Here is a 22,481-nt window from a genome sequence, read left to right as displayed (position 1 = left end):
CCAGCTGGGGTTGTCAGGAGGTACATGGTGATGTTCCATTTTTGTCGATTTCGTCATCCACCCCTTCTGAGGTCCCAGAGTTCTTGTCTGATTATCAGGATGTATTTGAAGAGCCCAAGTCCGATGCTCTACCTCCGCATAGGGATTGTGATTGTGCTATCAATTTGATTCCTGGTAGTAAATTCCCTAAAGGTCGATTATTTAATTTATCCGTGCCCGAACACGCCGCTATGCGCAGTTATGTGAAGGAATCCCTGGAGAAGGGACATATTCGCCCATCGTCATCACCACTGGGAGCAGGGTTCTTCTTTGTAGCCAAGAAGGATGGTTCGCTGAGACCGTGTATTGATTACCGCCTTCTTAATAAGATCACTGTTAAATTTCAGTATCCCTTGCCATTGTTATCTGACTTGTTTGCTCGGATTAAGGGGGCTAGTTGGTTCACTAAGATAGATCTTCGTGGTGCGTATAATCTGGTGAGAATCAGGCAAGGAGATGAATGGAAAACTGCATTCAATACGCCCGAGGGTCATTTTGAGTATCTAGTGATGCCGTTCGGACTTGCCAATGCTCCATCTGTGTTTCAGTCTTTTATGCATGACATCTTCCGTGAGTATCTGGATAAATTCCTGATTGTTTACTTGGATGACATTTTGATCTTCTCAGATGATTGGGAGTCTCATGTGAAGCAAGTCAGAATGGTTTTTCAGGTCCTGCGTGCTAACTCTTTGTTTGTGAAGGGATCAAAGTGTCTCTTCGGTGTGCAGAAAGTTTCATTTTTGGGGTTCATCTTTACCCCTTCTACTATCGAGATGGATCCAGTTAAGGTCCAAGCCATCCAGGATTGGATTCAGCCGACATCTCTGAAAAGTCTGCAAAAGTTCCTGGGCTTTGCTAATTTTTATCGTCGCTTCATCTGTAATTTTTCTAGCATTGCCAAACCATTGACCGATTTGACCAAGAAGGGTGCTGATTTGGTTAATTGGTCTTCTGCTGCTGTGGAAGCTTTTCAGGAGTTGAAGCGTCGTTTTTGTTCTGCCCCTGTGTTGTGTCAGCCAGATGTTTCTCTTCCGTTCCAGGTCGAGGTTGATGCTTCTGAGATTGGAGCAGGGGCGGTTTTGTCACAGAGAGGTTCTGATTGCTCAGTGATGAAACCATGTGCTTTCTTTTCCAGGAAGTTTTTGCCCGCTGAGCGTAATTATGATGTGGGCAATCGAGAGTTGCTGGCCATGAAGTGGGCATTCGAGGAGTGGCGTCATTGGCTTGAAGGAGCTAAGCATCGCGTGGTGGTATTGACTGATCATAAGAACTTGACTTATCTCGAGTCTGCCAAGCGCTTGAATCCTAGACAGGCCCGTTGGTCGTTATTTTTTGCCCGCTTCGACTTTGTGATTTCGTATCTTCCGGGTTCTAAAAATGTGAAGGCGGATGCTCTGTCTAGGAGTTTTGTGCCCGACTCTCCGGGTTTATCTGAGCCAGCGGGTATCCTCAAGGAAGGAGTCATTGTGTCTGCCATCTCCCCTGATTTGCGGCGGGTGCTGCAAAAATTTCAGGCGAATAAACCTGATCGTTGTCCAGCAGAGAAACTGTTCGTCCCTGATAGGTGGACTAATAAACTTATCTCTGAACTTCATTGTTCGGTGTTGGCTGGTCATCCTGGAATCTTTGGTACCAGAGAGTTAGTGGCTAGATCCTTCTGGTGGCCATCTCTGTCACGGGATGTACGTACTTTTGTGCAGTCCTGTGGGATTTGTGCTAGGGCTAAGCCCTGCTGTTCTCGTGCCAGTGGGTTGCTTTTGCCCTTGCCGGTCCCAAAGAGGCCTTGGACACATATTTCGATGGATTTCATTTCTGACCTTCCCGTTTCTCAAAAGATGTCAGTCATTTGGGTGGTCTGTGATCGCTTTTCTAAAATGGTCCATCTGGTGCCCTTGGCTAAATTGCCTTCCTCCTCTGATTTGGTACCTTTGTTCTTTCAGCATGTGGTTCGGTTGAATGGCATTCCTGAGAATATTGTTTCTGACAGAGGTTCCCAGTTTGTTTCAAGGTTTTGGCGAGCCTTTTGTGGTAGGATGGGCATTGACCTATCCTTTTCCTCGGCTTTCCATCCTCAGACTAATTGCCAGACCGAACGAACCAATCAGACCTTGGAAACATATCTGAGATGTTTTGTTTCTGCAGACCAGGATGATTGGGTGTCCTTTTTGCCGTTGGCTGAGTTCGCCCTTAATAATCGGGCCAGCTCGGCTACCTTGGTTTCTCCATTTTTTTGCAATTCTGGGTTCCATCCTCGTTTCTCTTCAGGACAGGTTGAGTCTTCGGACTGTCCTGGTGTGGATTCTGTGGTGGATAGGTTGCAGCAGATCTGGACTCAGGTAGTGGACAATTTGATCTTGTCCCAGGAGAAAGCTCAACTTTTCGCTAATCGCAGACGCCGTGTGGGTCCCCGACTTCGTGTTGGGGATCTGGTTTGGTTATCTTCTCGTCATATTCCTATGAAGGTTTCCTCTCCTAAATTTAAACCTCGTTTTATTGGTCCGTATAGGATTTCTGAGGTTCTCTATCCTGTGTCTTTTCGTTTGACCCTCCCAGACTCCTTTTCCATACATAATGTATTCCATAGGTCATTGTTGCGGAGATACGTGGCACCTATGGTTCCATCTGTTGAGCCTCCTGCCCCGGTTTTGGTGGAGGGGGAATTGGAGTATATTGTGGAGAAGATTTTGGATTCTCGTGTTTCTAGACGGAAACTCCAGTATCTGGTTAAATGGAAGGGTTATGCTCAGGAAGATAATTCCTGGGTTTTTGCCTCTGATGTTCATGCTTCCGATCTTGTTCGTGCCTTTCATGCGGCTCATCCTGGTCGGCCTGGGGGCTCTGGTGAGGGTTCGGTGACCCCTCCTCAAGGGGGGGGGGGTACTGTTGTGAATTCTGTGGATGAATTCACTCCTGTGGTCACAAGTGGTACTGCAGCTTCTGAGCTTCCTCCCTCAGGTGTTCTGGTGAGCTCGTTAACTGCTTCATTACTTAACTCCGCCTGATGCTGCTATCCTTGCTCCTTGTCAATGTTTCAGTGTTGGATCTGAGCTTCTCCTGATTGTTCCTGTGACCTGCTGCTCTGTATAGCTAAGTGCTTTTTGCTTTTTTGTTGCTTTTTTTCTGTCCAGCTTGTCTTTTGTTTTGCTGGAAGCTCTGAGACGCAAAGGGTGTACCGCCGTGCCGTTAGTTCGGCACGGTGGTTTTTTTTTGCCCCCTTTGCGTGGTTTTGCTTTAGGGTTTTTTGTAGACTGCAAAGTTCGCTTTACTGTCCTCGCTCTGTCCTAGAATATCGGGCCCCACTTTGCTGAATCTATTTCATCCCTACGTTTTGTCTTTTCATCTTACTCACAGTCATTATATGTGGGGGGCTGCCTTTTCCTTTGGGGAATTTCTCTGGGGCAAGTCAGGCCTATTTTTCTATCTTCAGGCTAGCTAGTTTCTTAGGCTGTGCCGAGTTGCCTAGGTAGTTGTTAGGCGCAATCCACAGCCGCTTTTAGTTGTGTTTAGGATAGGATCAGGTGTGCAGTCTACAGAGTTTCCATGTCTCAGAGCTCGTTCTTGTATTTTTGGGTATTTGTCAGATCACTGTGTGCGCTCTGATCGCTAAGCACACTGTGTTTCTGGATTGCCTTCATAACACCTGTCATTAGCAAACATAACACTCCTCCTGTATATAGTATATACCTGTGTGTCATCTCCCCTGTATATAGTATATATCTGAGTGTCATCTCCTCCTGCATATAGTATATACCTGCATGTTATCTTCTATATATAGCATATACCTGTATGTCATCTCCTCCTGTATATAGTATATACCTGTATGTCATCTCCTCCTGTATATATATGTACCTATATGTCATCTCCTCCTCTATATAGTATATACCTGTGTGTCATCTCTCCTGTATATAGTATATATCTGTGTGTCATCTCCCCTGTATATAGTATATACCTGTGTGTCATCTCCTCCTGTATTAGACCTCGTTCACACGTTATTTGTTCAGTATTTTTACCTCAGTATTTGTAAGCCTGATAAATCCCCAGCCAACAGGAAGCCCTCCCCCTGGCAGTATATATTAGCTCACACATACACATAATAGACAGGTCATGTGACTGACAGCTGCCGTATTTCCTATATGGTGCAATTGTTGTAGTTTGTCTGCTTATTAATCAATTTTTATTTTTGAAGGATAATACCAGACTTGTGTGTGTTTTAGGGCGAGTTTCGTTTGTCAAGTTGTGTGTGTTGAGTTGCGTGTGGCGACATGCATGTAGCGACTTTTGTGAGATGAGTTTTGTGTAGCAACATGCGTGTAGCAACTTTTTGTGTGTCGAGTTGCATGTGACAGGTTAGTGTAGCAAGTTGTGTGCAGCAAGTTTTGCGCATGGCGAGTTTTGCGCGTTGCGAGTATTATGTGTGGTGCCTTTTGAGTATGTGCAAGTTTTGTGTGAGGCAACTTTTGCATGTGTTGCAACTTTTGTGCATGTGGCAATTTTTCCGCGTGTGCAAGTTTTGCGTGTGGCGAGTTTTTCATGAGGAGAATTTTGCACTTGTGGCGAGTTTTGCAAGAGCCTAGTTTTTGCATGTGGCGAGTTCTGCGCGTGGCAAGTTTTGAGTGGCGACTTTTGTGTTTTGACTTTTATGTGGCGAGGTTGGTGTATTTGTGGTGAAATGTGTGCTGAGGGTAATATGTGTTCAAGCACGTGGTAGTGTGTGGCGCATTTTGTGTGTGTTCATATCCCCGTGTGTGGTGAGTATCCCATGTCGAGGCCCCACCTTAGCAACTGTACGGTATATACTCTTTGGCGCCATCGCTCTCATTCTTTAAGTCCCCCTTGTTCACATCTGGCAGCTGTCAATTTGCCTCCTACACTTTTCCTTTCATTTTTTCCCATTATGTAGATAGGGGCAAAATTGTTTGGTGAATTGGAACGCGCGGGGTTAAAATTTCACCTCACAACATAGCCTATGACGCTCTTGGGGTCCAGACGTGTGACTGTGCAAAATTTTGTGGCTGTAGCTGCGACGGTGCAGATGCCAATCCCGGACATACACACACACACACATACACACACATACACACACACACACACACATTCAGCTTTATATAGTAGATTTTATCATGCGCCTAAGAACAGGCAACTAGCTGATGTCTCCCAGCACGGGGCTGTTACAGACCGCTCCTGGCAGCGATTCTAAGGCTTCTGTTGATGTCACTTTGAAAAAGCAATGGCTTCTCTTCTGCTTTGTTGACAGACATGACTGTGGAGCCAGCTCTCATTCACCATGACATCAGCTGTAACACCCCATCGACAGAGCAGCCCGGAAGAGGAAGATCTGCTCTATTGCTGTGGAGCAGCTGAATCACCGGCAGCAGCGGTCAGTGACTGTTCTGAGCTGGCGCCGGACAGAACAGGCAGGAAGTTACCAACTACAGTAGTGTTCAAAATAACAGCAGTCCAATATGACTGACCAGTTTAATCACCGTTTTTGGTATAAATTATATCAACACCTGTCACACAATTTACCAATTGGTGCTGTAGATTGTAAGAAAACCACCAGACTCCGCACTCATGATCTGCAGGTTTCTGAGTCTCTGTATTAGAATAATTAATTGAAAAGAAAGAAGTGCGGACAATGATCGACTGTTCAGCTAAAATGATCTCCAATGTTTTATAATGGAAATCCAAACCGGAGAGATGTGGAAGAAAACATAAGACTGCTATTCTAATGGATGGAAGAATGACCAGAATGGCAAAGACTCAGCCAATGATCGGCTTCAGGATGATCACAGTCCCACGTTACCAGTGATCGGCTCCAGGATGATCACATACAGTCCCACGTTACCAATGATCGGCTCCAGGATGATCACAGTCTCACGTTACCAATGATCGGCTCCAGGATGATCACAGACAGTCTCACGTTACCAGTGATCGGCTCCAGGATGATCACATACAGTCTCACGTTACCAGTGATCGGCTCCAGGATGATCACATACAGTCTCACGTTACCAGTGATCTGCTCCAGGATGATCACATACAGTCTCACGTTACCAGTGATGAGCTCCAGGATGATCACAGACAGTCTCGCGTTACCAATGATCGGCTCCAGGATGATCACAGACAGTCTCACGTTACCAGTGATCGGCTCCAGGATGATCACAGACAGTCTCACGTTACCAGTGATCGGCTCCAGGATGATCACAGACAGTCTCACGTTACCAATGATCGGCTCCAGGATGATCACAGACAGTCTCACGTTACCAATGATCGGCTCCAGGATGATTACAGTCTCACGTTACCAATGATCAGCTCCAGGATGATCACAGACCGTCTCACGTTACCAATGATCGGCTCCAGGATGATCAGTCTCACGTTACCAGTGATCGGGTCCAGGATGATCACAGTCTCACGTTACCAATGATCGGCTCCAGGATGATCACAGTCTCACGTTACCAATGATCGGCTTCAGGATGATCACAGTCTCCCGTTACCAGTGATCAGATCCAGGATGAACAAAGACCGTCTCACGTTACCAATAATCGGCTCCAGGATGATCACAGTCTCACGTTACCAATGATCAGCTCCAGGATGATCACAGACAGTCTCACAATACCAATGATCGGCTCCAGGATGATCACAGTCTCACGTTACCAATGATCAGCTCCAGGATGATCACAGACAGTCTCACGTTACCAGTGATCGGCTCCAGGATGATCAGTCTCCCGTTACCAATGATCGGCTCCAGGATGATCACAGACCGTCTCACGTTACCAGTGATCGGCTCCAGGATGATCACAGACAGTCTCACATTACCAGTGATCCGCTCCAGGATGATCACAGACAGTCTCACGTTACCAATGATCGGCTCCAGGATGATCACAGACAGTCTCACGTTACCAGTGATCGGCTCCAGGATGATCACAGTCTCCCGTTACCAATGATCGGCTCCAGGATGATCACAGTCTCACGTTACCAATGATCGGCTCCAGGATGATCACAGACCGTCTCACGTTACCAATGATCGGCTCCAGGATGATCACAGACAGTCTCACATTACCAGTGATCGGCTCCAGGATGATCACAGACAGTCTCAGGTTACCTGTGAGCACTGTAACAGAAGATGCCTGTGTGACGGTAATCTCTCAGTAAGAAGTCCCCGCAAAGTCCCACTGTTAATGAACAGACATATACAGAAATGGATACAATTTGCAAAAGAACATATCAACCGGCCTAAAGGGAAATGGAGAAACATCTTATGGACTGATGAAAGTAAAATTGCTCTTTTTGGGTTCAAGGGCTGCAGTCTTCAGATGACCTCCAAACTTTGCATGCAGCCACAGTGAAGCACCATGATATGGGCATCTTTCTCTTACTATGGTGCCAGACCTATTTACCGCATACCAGGGATCATGGACCAGTTTGCAGATATTACAATACTTGAAGTTTTCATGCTGCCTTACTCTGCAGAGGATATGCCCCTGAAATGGGGGTTTCACCAAGACAACGACACTAAACACACCAGTAAACCAGCAAAATTTTGGTTTCAGTGCAACAAAATTGAGGTTATGGAGCGGCCAGACCAATCCCCGGACCTTAATCCAATAGAACACTTGTGGGGCGACATCAAAAATTCAATTTCTGAGGCAAAGCTAACAAATGCCAAGAAACTATGGTATGTATCCAAGAATCCTGGGCTGGAATAACAGGTGACCGGGGCCAGAGGTTGGGTGATGCTATGCGACATCGATATGAAGCCGTTCTAAAAAACTGTGGGAATAAAACCAAGTATTAGGTTATAGATTCACAGGAATGATAAATCCTCCTCCTAAAAATAGTAAAGACAAATGCAGACACTTATTTATTAGAGCAGCCCAATGGTCATTTGTTGTTATTTTCTGTTAAGGAGTTATAAATTATCTACATAGCAGAGAGCAACGTTCTCAATGCTGGAAATAACAACCAGGGGAAAGATTGTGTGAGTAACTCATGTTTTTGAACACACTGTGACTATTTTGAACACTACTGTACCTGCTTTTTATTTTTTAGCTCACAGTAATAAAATGAATATAGTCTTGAATAACCCCTTTACCTACTATCTAAAGGGTGTGGGCATTTTCGGTCTGACTTACCGGTAGGACGTGACCACATAAGGTGCCTAGGGCAGCACGAATGTCACATACGGCCCTGAGCACAACTCTAATAAAGTCATTAGAGCGTCAGACAAAGGGGGATCAGATACAGGTCTGGATAGTGACTTGTATGAAGCGGAGGTTATGAGCAAACGATACTAATATATACCGCACTCTAGATGGAGATCCTACTAGTTCTTTCACTACCCCTTACACTGTCTTTTGGAGGAGAGTTTGGCATTGGGTGCACTTAATACCAAACAAATAGGATGATTAAAGGCAACCTGTCACCCCCACCGGCATCAGGGGCTTACCTACAGCATTCTGTAATGCTGTAGATAAGCCCCTGATGTATCCTAATAGATGAGAAAAAGAGGTTAGATTATACTCACCAGGGCGGGCGGTCCGGCGCCTCCTATCTTCATCAGATGACGTCCTCTTCTAGTCTTCACGCTGCGGCTCCGGCACAGGCGTACTTTATCTCCCTGTTGAGGGCAGAGCAAAGTACTGCAGTGCGCAAGTGCTGGGAAAGGTCAGAGAGGCCCAGCGCCTGCGCACTGCAGTACTTTGCGCTGCCCTCAACAGGGACGATAAAGTACGCCTGTGCCGGAGCCGCAGCGTGAAGACTAGAAGAGGATATCATCTGATGAAGATGGGAGGCGCCGGACCGCAACACCCTTCGGACCGCCCCTGGGTGAGTATAATCTAACCTCTTATTCTCATCTTTCAGGATACATCGGGGGCTTATCTACAGCATTCCAGAATGCATTACAGAATGCTGGAGATAAGTCCCTGATGCTTGTGGGCTTACCTCACCCTCGACTATGGGGGTGACAGGTTCCCTTTAATGGAAAATCCCCCGCAATGTCCGATATTCATACATTGCAGAAAATACAAGAAATCTTTCCTCCATCCTTGTGATCTATTACAGCTAGTGTGGGTTCACTGATGGACAAATGATGTAAATGGTTGGATAAACGTCTCCAGCCTCTAGTCAGGAGACTTCCCAGTTATATAAAGGACGTTTTAAAGATTACAGAAAATATTAATTGGTAGAAGAATTGCAGTTGGGTCACATGTGATGTGGTGGAAATACAAAATACATTTATAACTATTAACCCTTTTGTGTCCGCCATCCACTGTATGGACGTTTCATTGATGACATTCTCATCTTCTGGGAGGGCAATGCCGCGTCCATACCACTGTGTGTGATATACATTAATGCAAATCATTGCCATCTTACACTTACCCATAATGTGCAGCGCCTTCCGTAGGCTTTTTGGATAGTCTCTTGAGGGAGACGTTGATACGAGACGTATTCACACTACTATCTACAGAAATCCGATAGTTGGGATTTCGATACCACATGCACTGATCTCTCATCCCAGACATGTCATTCTGGTGAATACATTAGAGCTAAACGAATATGTAATGATAAAGATACGCATGATCATGAATGTGACAGAATAGATTAGAGATTAACCCAACGAGGATATAAACCTCACGTCTTAAATACGGCAAAAATCAAAGCCGATACTAAATTCAGAGATAATTATCTGCTGATAAATAAAAACCTGCTTCAATCTAGAGATAAATCCAATACTGGCTGCAGGGAAGATTTCTGTAATATAGTGAATATTATCAGAGAACATTTACCTTTTTTATACACTGACGAGGGTCTAGCAGAGATTGTGAGACCTGGCTGTTCCTTCATTGCTAAGAGGGACGTTATTATCGGTAACATTTCTCCTAGTTTATATCTCTACAAGGAAGTCAACCGACACATGGGAGACAAATACCAAAGGTTTTATTGGATGTGGTCGACCTAAATATGGTTTGTACAAGTATGTGCCCATAGCAAAAATACATCATCTACTAAACAGAATAATATAATACTGGACGTCTCATTAGTTGTAGCTCCACACGTCACTGACATCATACAGTGTGAAGCTTGCCCTCTGCAATATGTGGGGAGCACGGTCAGAACCTTAAGTCTCCGCATTGGGGACACATTAGGGACGTTCTCAGACCCACAACACGTAATACATCTGCAGCATCACAACATTTCATAGAACACAATAGGAATATCATCAGTTTACAGTTGTGGGTAGTGAATGTTACCAGACCAGATAAGAGCTGAGTACAGACACGCTGTGGGATTTTTTTGACCCCCTTCCTCCCAGCTTTCCCCCTGCTCACAATACAGCTGTAATGTGAAACCAGTGTGCTGGGAGCAGGCCTACTCCGCTTTGTGTAAGAGCATGGTCGGGGGCATTCCCTATGTTCTCTTAAACTGGAATATAATTACGCAGTTTAAGTCTGGAAGTAGGACAAATACATTTTTGGCCGAGCCATCTCCCAGTATGTTTTCGAAGTGCAGCGCCTGGCAGAAACGGAGGAACGAATTATGACTTAATCGGGTCACCCAGCTACGCCATGTGTAGACTTAAATGGAAGCTAACCTCGTGAAAAGACATGCAATACGTTCGTCGTCACTCTACGAGGTTCACTAGGATGAATGAGTTTTAATTAAGTTCTGAGTCTCTCTGGAAAGGGGAATGGAGTCCATAACTTCGCCCACTCAGTGATGTCACAACCAGGGGGTATAAGTGAGGGGGAGCTCATTTTTCACTAGTCTTTGCCAAGGAAAAGACCTAACAGCAGCTCTGCAAGCTGCTCTGATCCATTTTGATATTGCTCCTCCCCCCAGCCGCATGGTCAGCCATGATCTGAAATGATATGAGAGAACTGTAAGTGTTTTTTCAACTTTTATCAATTTTTATTTGTAATCGTTCTGTACATACGAAACTGGTCTCCTTTTTACAATTTTTTTTATACTTTGTAAACACTGCCTACCTTTAGGAGTAAAATAAATAAAATTACTAGCTTCATTTCTCCTTGCTCTATAACGTACTGTCACGTCCTCTGAGGAAATTACGCTACTAATTGGGTTGGCTCCTGACCCATTACCAATTCAGGAATAGGAGCGGGGGGCAGCGGAAAGTGTCCTGAGCTGTTGGAAAAACTGGTAGCGATGGACAGCATTGATAATTATTGTTCCCGCCTGAGTGGGAGTAGTTATATTGCCCTTGCTGCAGTGTGCCCATTAGCCAGTACATAGTAACGCAGCCTTTCTGGCGACTAATTATCCTAGGTGCAGTAACCTGTCTGACCTGAAGGTAAGAGGACGCCAGAGATCTGCAAGTTCCAAACCAGAACTGAGAAGTGGGATATATATAAATCCCCTTCACAAAAGAACTGGGGCCAAACAAACAACCCCGGTTCATGACATATTGGTGTCAGCGATGGGGGATAATAAAAATATCCCCCCTGTGATTCGTGACAGATGGATATTAAAATTGTGTAGGTTTTTCTTTTTTTTATTCAAATATATTTTTATTAAGAATAACAAGATAAGTGACATGTTACATTCTAATTTTCAATACAAATTTTTTTCCCCCTTCAAGCAACCCCCTTCGTAGGTTTTTCTCTTAATAAAAAGAACATTGAAAAAAAAAATTGTGTAAGTTTTGTTATAATTGTTGCCTATGCAATGTATTGTTCTGCATCTCTTTGGCATGAGGCACCTCATTTTATTTATTTTTTTGTTTTAATATGAATAATAAATATATATTTTTTCTCATCTACCTTTTTGCACACTTCTTGAACCAAGATTTTCTTTCATCGTCATTATATATTAAGATTTGATTTATGTATAAACATGTGACACTGAGTCACTACTCACGGACAAGCCTAGAGAAAGAGTAGACAGGACGTCTGAGGTCAGATATTAGGAGGGCACAAATTAAAGGGAAGGTGCCATCAAAAAAAATTTTTTTTCAGAAATTGTAAAAATGTAAAGAATTAATGATTACATTTTCTTAACAAATATTATCATTTGTTTATAATTTAGTAAAATATGAAAAATAATTTGAAAAGTTTTGGAATTTCCACTTTTCAACACTAGGGGGAGCAGCTGCTGAAATTTCAGAAAAACCTAGTGTACAACTAGCTCACATTACTGCACTGCTGTAATTATGGGCGGAGTCTGCTGACGTGTGTGATGTCTCCTCCCCTTCTGGGTGTTTGCTAAGGGATTAGAGAGGATGATATTCAGGAACCCAGTGAGCAGCCATTTTGTTGGTGACTGCAGAGTATGGCTGCCATCACACTATCAGTATTTGGTCAGTATTTTACCTCAGTATTTGTAGCCAAAACCAGGAGTGGAACAAATAGAGGAAAAGTATAATAGAAACATCTGCACCACTTCTGTATTTATCACCCACTCCTGGCTTTGGCTTATAAATACTGAGGTAAAATACTGACCAAATACTGATAGTGTGAAAGCAGCCTTATACTGACAAGTCTACGGTCACCGAGGATGGCAGGCAGCAAGGATTCTGGGAGATATGTGGTGGAGGGAGCAGGGTGACAGCAGCACAGAGTATTTCAGGAGAGCAGTGTGCTGGTCTATAGAGGCCCCCTGTTTGGTGCGCGGAGCAGCCAGGGATTGTACATAGGGCGCTGTCTTATACACATGGATGGACCGTCTGCTCCACAGAAATCCAGGAAACATTTCTGCGGATTGATGGCCTGGCCTGATCCAGACTTTGCATGCAGACCCCATTCCCTCCTCAGATCCTGTCTTCTCCATCCTGTCCTGGCGATGTGTGAAAGCGAGGTGACAGGCGCAGTCCGGGGTGACGCTGGGAAGGAAATGTAGCCATATAGTAACGATAAAAATGAGACCCCTCTCTTCAGCTGCCTCACCAGCCCTCCCCTGACTGCACCTAACTGGAGGTCACGCTGTCCCCTCTATTACCCCAGAGCCGCGTGCAGGTGCTCAGCCAGAACCACCATAGAATGGGTCCGCTTTCTGAAGATAATACTGCCATAGTGTTCTCACATAATACCGCCATATAGATCACACAAAATACTATCAAATAGATCACACAATACTGTCATACAGTTCTCACATACCACCATATAGATCACACATAATACCGCCAGTGTTCTCACATACCACCATATAGATCACACATACCGCCAGTGTTCTCACATACCACCATATAGATCACACATACTGCCAGTGTTCTCACATACCACCATATAGATCACACATAATACCGCCAGTGTTCTCACATACCACCATATAGATCACACATAATACCGCCAGTGTTCTCACATGCCACCATATAGATCACACATAATACTGCCAGTGTTCTCACATAATACCCCAGACCCGCGTGCAGGTGCTCAGCCAGAACCACCATAGAATGGGTCCGCTTTCTGAAGATAATACTGCCATAGTGTTCTCACATAATACCGCCATATAGATCACACAAAATACTATCAAATAGATCACACAATACTGTCATACAGTTCTCACATACCACCATATAGATCACACATAATACCGCCAGTGTTCTCACATACCACCATATAGATCACACATAATACCGCCAGTGTTCTCACATACCACCATATGCTTCTCACATAATACCGCCATATAGATCACCCATAATGCCGCCACATAGATCTCACATGTATTGTAAATAATGACTCGGCCAGAATAAAGTCCTTTATTAATCTTTTTTATACCATAGCGAACGCATAATCCTCGACTCCCTCATCTCCCACAACAAAAATAATAAACCACAATGGGGAAAGACACGCAGGGGGGAGAGGAGTGCATAGGAGAGGATTAGATACTGACTGCTGAGCCGTGTATCTAATCCTGTCCTGTGTGATACTGTGCTGCGCCGTGTATCTAATTGTGTGATACTGTACACAGGACAGGATTAGCTACACAAGAGTAGATTAGCTACACAGGACAGAGGTAGCAGTGGTAGATGGTATATAGAGGCAGGCAGCAGTGGTAGATGGTATACAGAGGCAGGCAGCAGTGGTAGATGGTATACAGAGGCAGGCAGCAGTGGTAGATGGTATATAGAGGCAGGCAGCAGTGGTAGATGGTATATAGAGGCAGGCAGCAGTGGTAGATGGTATATAGAGGCAGGCAGCAGTGGTAGATGGTATATAGAGGCAGGCAGCAGTGGTAGATGGTATATAGAGGCAGGTAGCAGTGGTAGATGGTATATAGAGGCAGGCAGCAGTGGTAGGTGGTATACAGAGGCAGGTAGCGGTGCTATACAGAGGCAGGTAGCGGTGCTATACAGAGGCAGGCAGCAGTGGTAGATGGTATATAGAGGCAGGCAGCAGTGGTAGATGGTATATAGAGGCAGGCAGCAGTGGTAGATGGTATATAGAGACAGGCAGCAGTGGTAGATGGTATATAGAGACAGGCAGCAGTGGTAGATGGTATATAGAGGCAGGCAGCAGTGGTAGATGGTATATAGAGGCAGGCAGCAGTGGTAGGTGGTATACAGAGGCAGGTAGCAGTGCTATACAGAGGCAGGTAGCGGTGCTATACAGAGGCAGGTAGCGGTGCTATACAGAGGCAGGTAGCGGTGCTATACAGAGGCAGGCAGCAGTGGTAGATGGTATATAGAGGCAGGCAGCAGTGGTAGATGGTATATAGAGGCAGGCAGCAGTGGTAGATGGTATATAGAGACAGGCAGCAGTGGTAGATGGTATATAGAGACAGGCAGCAGTGGTAGATGGTATATAGAGGCAGGCAGCAGTGGTAGATGGTATATAGAGGCAGGCAGCAGTGGTAGATGGTATATAGAGGCAGGCAGCAGTGGTAGATGGTATATAGAGGCAGGCAGCAGTGGTCGGTGGTATACAGAGGAAGGTAGCGGTGCTATACAGAGGCAGGTAGTGGTGCTATACAGAGGTAGCGGTGCTATACAGAGGCAGGTAGCGGTGCTATACAGAGGCAGGCAGCAGTGGTAGATGGTATATAGAGGCAGGCAGCAGTGGTAGATGGTATATAGAGGCAGGCAGCACTGTTAGGTGGCATACAGAGACAGGTAGCGATGGTATACAGAGGCAGGCAGCAGTGGTAGATGGTATATAGAGGCAGGCAGCAGTGGTAGGTGGTATACAGAGGCAGGTAGCGGTGGTATACAGAGGCAGGTAGCGGTGGTATATAGGGGCAGGTAGCAGTGGTATATAGTGGCTGGTAGCAGTGGTATATAGGGGCAGGTAGCAGTGGTATATAGGGGCAGGTAGCAGTTGTATATAGGGGCAGGTAGCAGTGGTAGATGGTATACAGAGGCAGGCAGCAGTGGTAGATGGTATATAGAGGCAGGCAGCAGTGGTAGATGGTATATAGAGGCAGGCAGCAGTGGTAGATGGTATATAGAGACAGGCAGCAGTGGTAGATGGTATATAGAGACAGGCAGCAGTGGTAGATGGTATATAGAGGCAGGCAGCAGTGGTAGATGGTATATAGAGGCAGGCAGCAGTGGTAGGTGGTATACAGAGGCAGGTAGCAGTGCTATACAGAGGCAGGTAGCGGTGCTATACAGAGGCAGGTAGCGGTGCTATACAGAGGCAGGTAGCGGTGCTATACAGAGGCAGGCAGCAGTGGTAGATGGTATATAGAGGCAGGCAGCAGTGGTAGATGGTATATAGAGGCAGGCAGCAGTGGTAGATGGTATATAGAGACAGGCAGCAGTGGTAGATGGTATATAGAGACAGGCAGCAGTGGTAGATGGTATATAGAGGCAGGCAGCAGTGGTAGATGGTATATAGAGGCAGGCAGCAGTGGTAGATGGTATATAGAGGCAGGCAGCAGTGGTAGATGGTATATAGAGGCAGGCAGCAGTGGTCGGTGGTATACAGAGGAAGGTAGCGGTGCTATACAGAGGCAGGTAGTGGTGCTATACAGAGGTAGCGGTGCTATACAGAGGCAGGTAGCGGTGCTATACAGAGGCAGGCAGCAGTGGTAGATGGTATATAGAGGCAGGCAGCAGTGGTAGATGGTATATAGAGGCAGGCAGCACTGTTAGGTGGCATACAGAGACAGGTAGCGATGGTATACAGAGGCAGGCAGCAGTGGTAGATGGTATATAGAGGCAGGCAGCAGTGGTAGGTGGTATACAGAGGCAGGTAGCGGTGGTATACAGAGGCAGGTAGCGGTGGTATATAGGGGCAGGTAGCAGTGGTATATAGTGGCTGGTAGCAGTGGTATATAGGGGCAGGTAGCAGTGGTATATAGGGGCAGGTAGCAGTTGTATATAGGGGCAGGTAGCAGTGGTATATAGGGGCTGGTAGCAGTGGTATATAGTGGCTGGTAGCAGTGGTATATAGGGGCAGGTAGCAGTGGTATATAGTGGCTGGTAGCAGTGGTATATAGGGGCAGGTAGCAGTGGTATATAGGGGCTGGTAACAGTGGTATATAGGGGCTGGTAACAGTGGTATATAGGAGCAGGTAGCAGTGGTATATAGGGGCTGGTAGCAGTGGTATATAGGAATCATGTTCAGGGCAGAGCAGTGTGACGATCTCCCTGCTCTGCTCTGAACAGGTCGGCAGTGAGCAGTGATTGCAGCCTGTGTTGTAATACTAAGTACAGGCTGCAATCACAGCTCCTGGCTGCAGATACTCAACCCGAACCTCTCTTCCCAGCAGCAGCTTCTCCCTGGCAGCTCCTGCTATGATCGCACACACTGAGCTGTGTGTGCGATGACAGAGGAAGATAAAAAACAAAATGGCCGCGATCTCCTCTCACAGCTGTGACGTAGCAGCCCAGTGGGCGTGCCCAAGTCACAGCTGAGAGGCAGGAGAAGCGGTCGGAGCCCGACTGTTGGCTCCTATGCCCATGGCTGCCGTAAGTGAGGTGTGCAAGTGTCGTGCCCAGACACTTACACCCACACTAATGAAAATGGCGGCCTCCAGTGGCAAAAGTAAAAATGAATAAATAAAAAAGTATTAAAGTACTATATTTACTTTTGTATTAAAAATAATTGATTATATAATCAATAATTATTAATACAAAAACTAAAATCACGGCACCCTCCATTTAAAGAGCAGCAAGACCAAGTCGCGGTCAGGTAACAGTCCAGGGTCAAATACCAGGAGGGTACGTCAAAACTAGGGAGTAAGAAAAACAGACAGAGACCAAGTACGGGGTCAGGTACCTGCAATCAGAGAGCGTCAAGAGCAGAAGGGATAACTATATGAATAGTTACAACAAATCCTACGTCCGGCAACAAGATCAGAGAAAGACACAATCAGACAGAGCTAAGCACACACCAAACTAAGCTCAGCTACAGCTGACACCGATCTGCTCACAGCTAGCCAGCTAAATAGCTAGAAAATTACCAAGGATGAGAGGCATCTGGAAAAATGCCCAAAGGCTTGACCAGAATGAGCAGCAGGGCTGTTGATCAAAATGCTGCAAGCCCAGAATGCCCCAGGATCAGATTGGATAAATGGACTGTCACTCACAACACTGACAGTCCGGCAAACACCAGATCCCATTGTGAGGTTGAGCCATCACTCACAGCCTCCCTAGTCCAGAGTAAAAATGAGACCATGACAAAAAGATTTCCCACATTCTGAATATGAATACAGCTTTTCTCTGTATGACTTCACTCATGTCTAACAAGATATGAGTTACTAAAGATTTTCCACACATTGAACATGAATATGGCTTATCTCCTGTGTGACTTCTCTTCAGAGAAGACGTGATTTATGTATAAAAGATTGATCAAATTCTGGACTTGAATACGGCTTCTTTCCTGTGTGAGTTCTCCGATGTTTATCAAGTTGTGATTTCTCTGTAAAGCATTTTCCACATTGTAAACATGAAAAAGGTTTCTCCCCTGCGTGAATTCTTAGATGTATTACAAGATTTGTTTTTTGGTTAAAAAATTTCCCACATTTTGAACATGAATATGGCTTCTCTCTTGTATGAATTCTCTGATGTGCAATAAGATTCCCTTTGTCCGCGAAGGACTTCCCACATTTTGAACATAAATATGGCTTCTCTCCTGTATGAATTCTCTGATGTCTAATAAGATGCCCTTTATATGTGAAGGACTTCCCACATTCCAAACATGAAAATGGCTTTTCTCCTGTGTGAATTCTCTGATGTGTACTAAGAGTCCCTTTTTCTGTGAAGGATTTCCCACATTCTGAACATGAAAATGGCTTTTCTCCTGTGTGAATTCTCTGATGTTTAATAAGAGTCCCTTTATCTGTGAAGGATTTCTCACATTCTGAACATGAAAATGGCTTTTCTCCTGTGTGAATTATCTGATGTCTAAAAAGATTCGTTTTATCTGTGAAGTACTTCCCACATTCTGAACATGAAAATGGGTTTTCTCCTGTGTGAATTCTCTGATGTCTAATAAGACTCTTGTTATGTTTGAAGGATTTCTCACATTCTGAACATGAAAATGCCTTTTCTCCTGTGTGAATTCTCTCATGTATAACATATTTTGATTTCTTTGCAAAGCATTTCCCACATTCTGAACAGGAGTATGGCTTCTCTCCTGTATGAATTCTCTGATGTTTACTAAGAGTCCCTTTAACCGCGAAGGACTTCCCACATTCCGAACATGAAAATGGCTTTTCTCCTGTGTGAATTCTGTGATGTTTAATAAGACTCCCTTTTTCTGGGAAGGATTTCCCACATTGTGAACATGAAAATGGCCTTTCTCCTGTGTGAATTCTCTCATGTATAACATATTTTGATTTCTTTGTAAAGCATTTCCCACATTCTGAACAGGAGTATGGCTTCTCTCCTTCATGTTTGCTTTGAGTTAGATAATCTGAACTTTTAGTAAATTCCTTGTCACACTGAAATCTTGTATCCACTTTGTCACCTGGAATTGTGGTAACAATACGAGATTTCTCAGAAGAGGGTTCCTCATGATTAGGAGGATTATAAGAGATTGAAGTACTGTGAAGTCCACGAGATCCATGAAGGGTAATGAGGTTTTCTCTATTAGAGTGCTTTATGATATCTTCTGTTTTACAATTTAGTGATAAACTGTTATTATCACAAGGATTTCCTATAAAGATGAGAGATAAAATTTACAAAAGGGATTTTGAAATTTGATGGAGCTCAAAATGAAGACCCTCATCAGTGAAAGTACCGGTAATAAGGAAGACAACTACATGCCATAACATTAACACAATGACGGGTTAAGTGAATACCATTTCTAAAATAGTAACATTGACACAAATAGACCTCTAAAAATTTACCTTTATTTATGTATTTAAAAGGGTTAAAAAATACTTGATTATCTTTATAAGGGTGAAAAAAATGGAGGGTCAATAGTGGGAATAAAAAAAAATCTAGGACTAATCTCTCCCTAGATGAGCCCTAAAGTTCACCCTACCTGCCAGCGGAGGTTGGCACCCTAGTTGTAGACGTGATGACACCCCCGCTGAACGTCGGTAGCACTAGGGACCCTAATGCACCCAGAACATCCTACACACTATAATATACACAAAAAAACACACACATACAAAAACAATTAAAGGGAGTACCTAAGATATAAATATCTCGAAGTTATTGCTGTATGTTCCAGGAGGGATGCAGACAAGAGGTGTAGTCACATTAATAACCCAACAAAGATAACATGGCCAGAACATGCAATCACATTTAGGCCGGCTTCACACTTGCGAGTTTTACGGACGTAAGAGCGCAGAAACTACGTCCGTAAAACTCGCAAAAAATACGGCACAATTATTCTCTATGCCCCTGCTCCTATCTGCCGTATTTCATTGATCAGTATTATACGGCTTTCTACGGCCGTACAAAATCGCAGCATGCTGCGTTTGTCACCGTACTGCGCAAGAAATACGCCAATGAAAGTCTATGGAAGCGTGAAAAATACGGATTACACACGGACAAGCAGTGTGACTTGCGAGAAATACGCAGCGCTGTTAGAGAGAAAAGCCGGTAATTCAGTGCGGTGTACAGTAAAATCACACTGACAGCTTACAGTCCAATAGGTAGAATAAATGTGTACACATAGAATAGGTATATATATATATATATATGTCAGTGAGACACATATATGTATATATATTAATATTTATTCCAGCGCTATACAGCTTGAAAGCCGGTAATTCAATTACCGGCTTTTTCTTTCTCCTTCCTAAACCCGACATGATTTGAGACATGGTTTACATACAGTAAACCATGTCTTCTCTCCATTTTTTTTTGCAGATTCCACACTACTAATGTCAGTAGTGTGTATCTGCAAAATTTGGCCGTTCTAGCTCTTAAAATAAAGGGTTAAATGGCGGAAAAATTGGCGTGGGCTCCCGCGCAATTTTCTCCGCCAGAGTAGTAAAGCCAGTGACTGAGGGCAGATATTAATAGCCTGGAGAGGGTCCACGGTTATTGGCCCCCGCCTGGCTAAAAATATCTGCCCCCAGCCACCCCAGAAAAGGCACATCTGTAAGATGCGCCTATTCTGGCACTTGGCCACTCTCTTCCCATTCCCGTGTAGCGGTGGGATATGGGGTAATGAAGGGTTAATGCCACCTTGCTATTGTAAGGTGACATTAAGCCTAATTAATAATGGAGAGGCGTCAATTATGACACCTATCCATTATTAATCCAATTGTAGTAAAGGGTTAAATAAAACACAAACACATTATTTAAAATTATTTTAATGAAATAAAAACAATGGTTGTTGGAGTATTTTATTCTACGCCCAATCCAGTCACTGAAGACCCTCGTTCTGTAAGTAAAAAAACATAATAAACCAACAATATACTTACCCTCCGCAGATCTGTAACGTCCAACGATGTAAATCCTTCTGAAGGGGTTAAAACATTTTGCAGCAAGGAGTTCCGCTAATGCAGGCTGCTCCTTGCTGCAAAACCCCGGGGAATGAGGCTAAATATAGATCAATGATCTATATTTAGCTTCATTTGCGGTGAGGCGCCCTCTGCTGGATGTTCATAGATCGTGGGAACTTACCTAGAAAGCTCCCAGGCTTTGTGTTTTATTTAACCCTTTACTACAATTGGATTAATAATGGATAGGTGTCATAATTGACGCCTCTCCATTATTAATTAGGCTTAATGTCACCTTACAATAGCAAGGTGGCATTAACCCTTCATTACCCCATATCCCACCGCTACATGGGAATGGGAAGAGAGTGGCCAAGTGCCAGAATAGGCGCATCTTACAGATGTGCCTTTTCTGGGGTGGCTGGGGGCAGATATTTTTAGCCAGGGGGGGGCCAATAACCGTGGACCCTCTCCAGGCTATTAATATCTGCCCTCAGTCACTGGCTTTACTACTCTGGCGGAGAAAATTGCGCGGGAGCCCACGCCAATTTTTTCCGCCATTTAACCCTTTATTTTAAGAGCTAGAATGGCCAAATTTTGCAGATACACACTACTGACATTAGTAGTGTGGAATCTGCAAAAAAAAATGGAGAGAAGACATGGTTTACTGTATGTAAACCATGTCTCAATTCATGTCGGGTTTTAGGAAGGAGAAAGAAAAAGCCGGTAATTGAATTACCGGCTTTCAAGCTGTATAGCGCTGGAAAAAATATTAATATATATACATATATGCGTCTACTGACATATATATATATATATATATATATATATATATATATATATATATATAACAGTATATATATATATTTTTTTTTTTCTTTTTGGGACACATGGATCACTTCTATAGCGGTATGTTGGTTTTGCAAGCCTGCGAGAAAACCACGCAGTACGGATGCCATACGGATTACATACGGAGGATGCCATGCGCAAAAAACGCTGACACACCCTGCCTACGGAGGAGCTACGGACCAATATTTTCGGGACTTTTCAGCGTATTACGGCCGTAATATACGGACCGTATTTTCATACGCTGAGTGTGAAGCCGACCTAATAGTCATCTTTGGGGCTACAATCTAGACAAAGAAAATCTATGATCCATATCGCTATTACACAGTGTCTATAATATTTATATGGTTTAGAATATCACTAATGGAACGCCAATCAAATGGGTGCACAGTCAGATATCACATGACAAGATACCATTAGATAATTAGCTCCTTTCTGTTCACTTAATTCAAAAGTCTAATGCCCAATGTGATATCTTCTGTTTACCCCCCTCACAAAAAATGGGTGCATAACTGAACATAAATTCGCCATACAAAAATCCCTCACAATATAGGTATTAATCCTCTCCTACTCTCGTAACTTCAGAAACCAGCACATAACTGGGTATATAATCCAGTATCAATAGCCATGAGAAAGAAATTCCACACAGTCGTGGTATATATCCGCCATTCTTAGCTCCCTCTTATCCCGATGTGTTTCCCTCTAAGGAAGTATAAGGGTTCATCCGGGGATCCAGGGTTGAGGGCTTCAGTGTTCCCTCTGGACGTAGTCAATGCTATATTTCCATTAACAGATAA

General features: G+C 44.2%; 1 pseudogene; it reads right to left on the bottom strand.

Moving 5' to 3' along the window:
* Positions 1–9,953: 9,953 nt before the first annotated feature.
* Positions 9,954–22,481, bottom strand: part of LOC138658406 (zinc finger protein 585A-like) — a 108,819-nt pseudogene continuing 96,291 nt past the window's right edge.

Source organism: Ranitomeya imitator, chromosome 1, assembly GCF_032444005.1.
Source record: "Ranitomeya imitator isolate aRanImi1 chromosome 1, aRanImi1.pri, whole genome shotgun sequence".
NCBI lineage: Eukaryota > Metazoa > Chordata > Amphibia > Anura > Dendrobatidae > Ranitomeya > Ranitomeya imitator.
The sequence above is the reverse complement of the archived record's forward strand: the minus strand, read 5'-3'. Positions and strand labels throughout refer to the sequence as shown.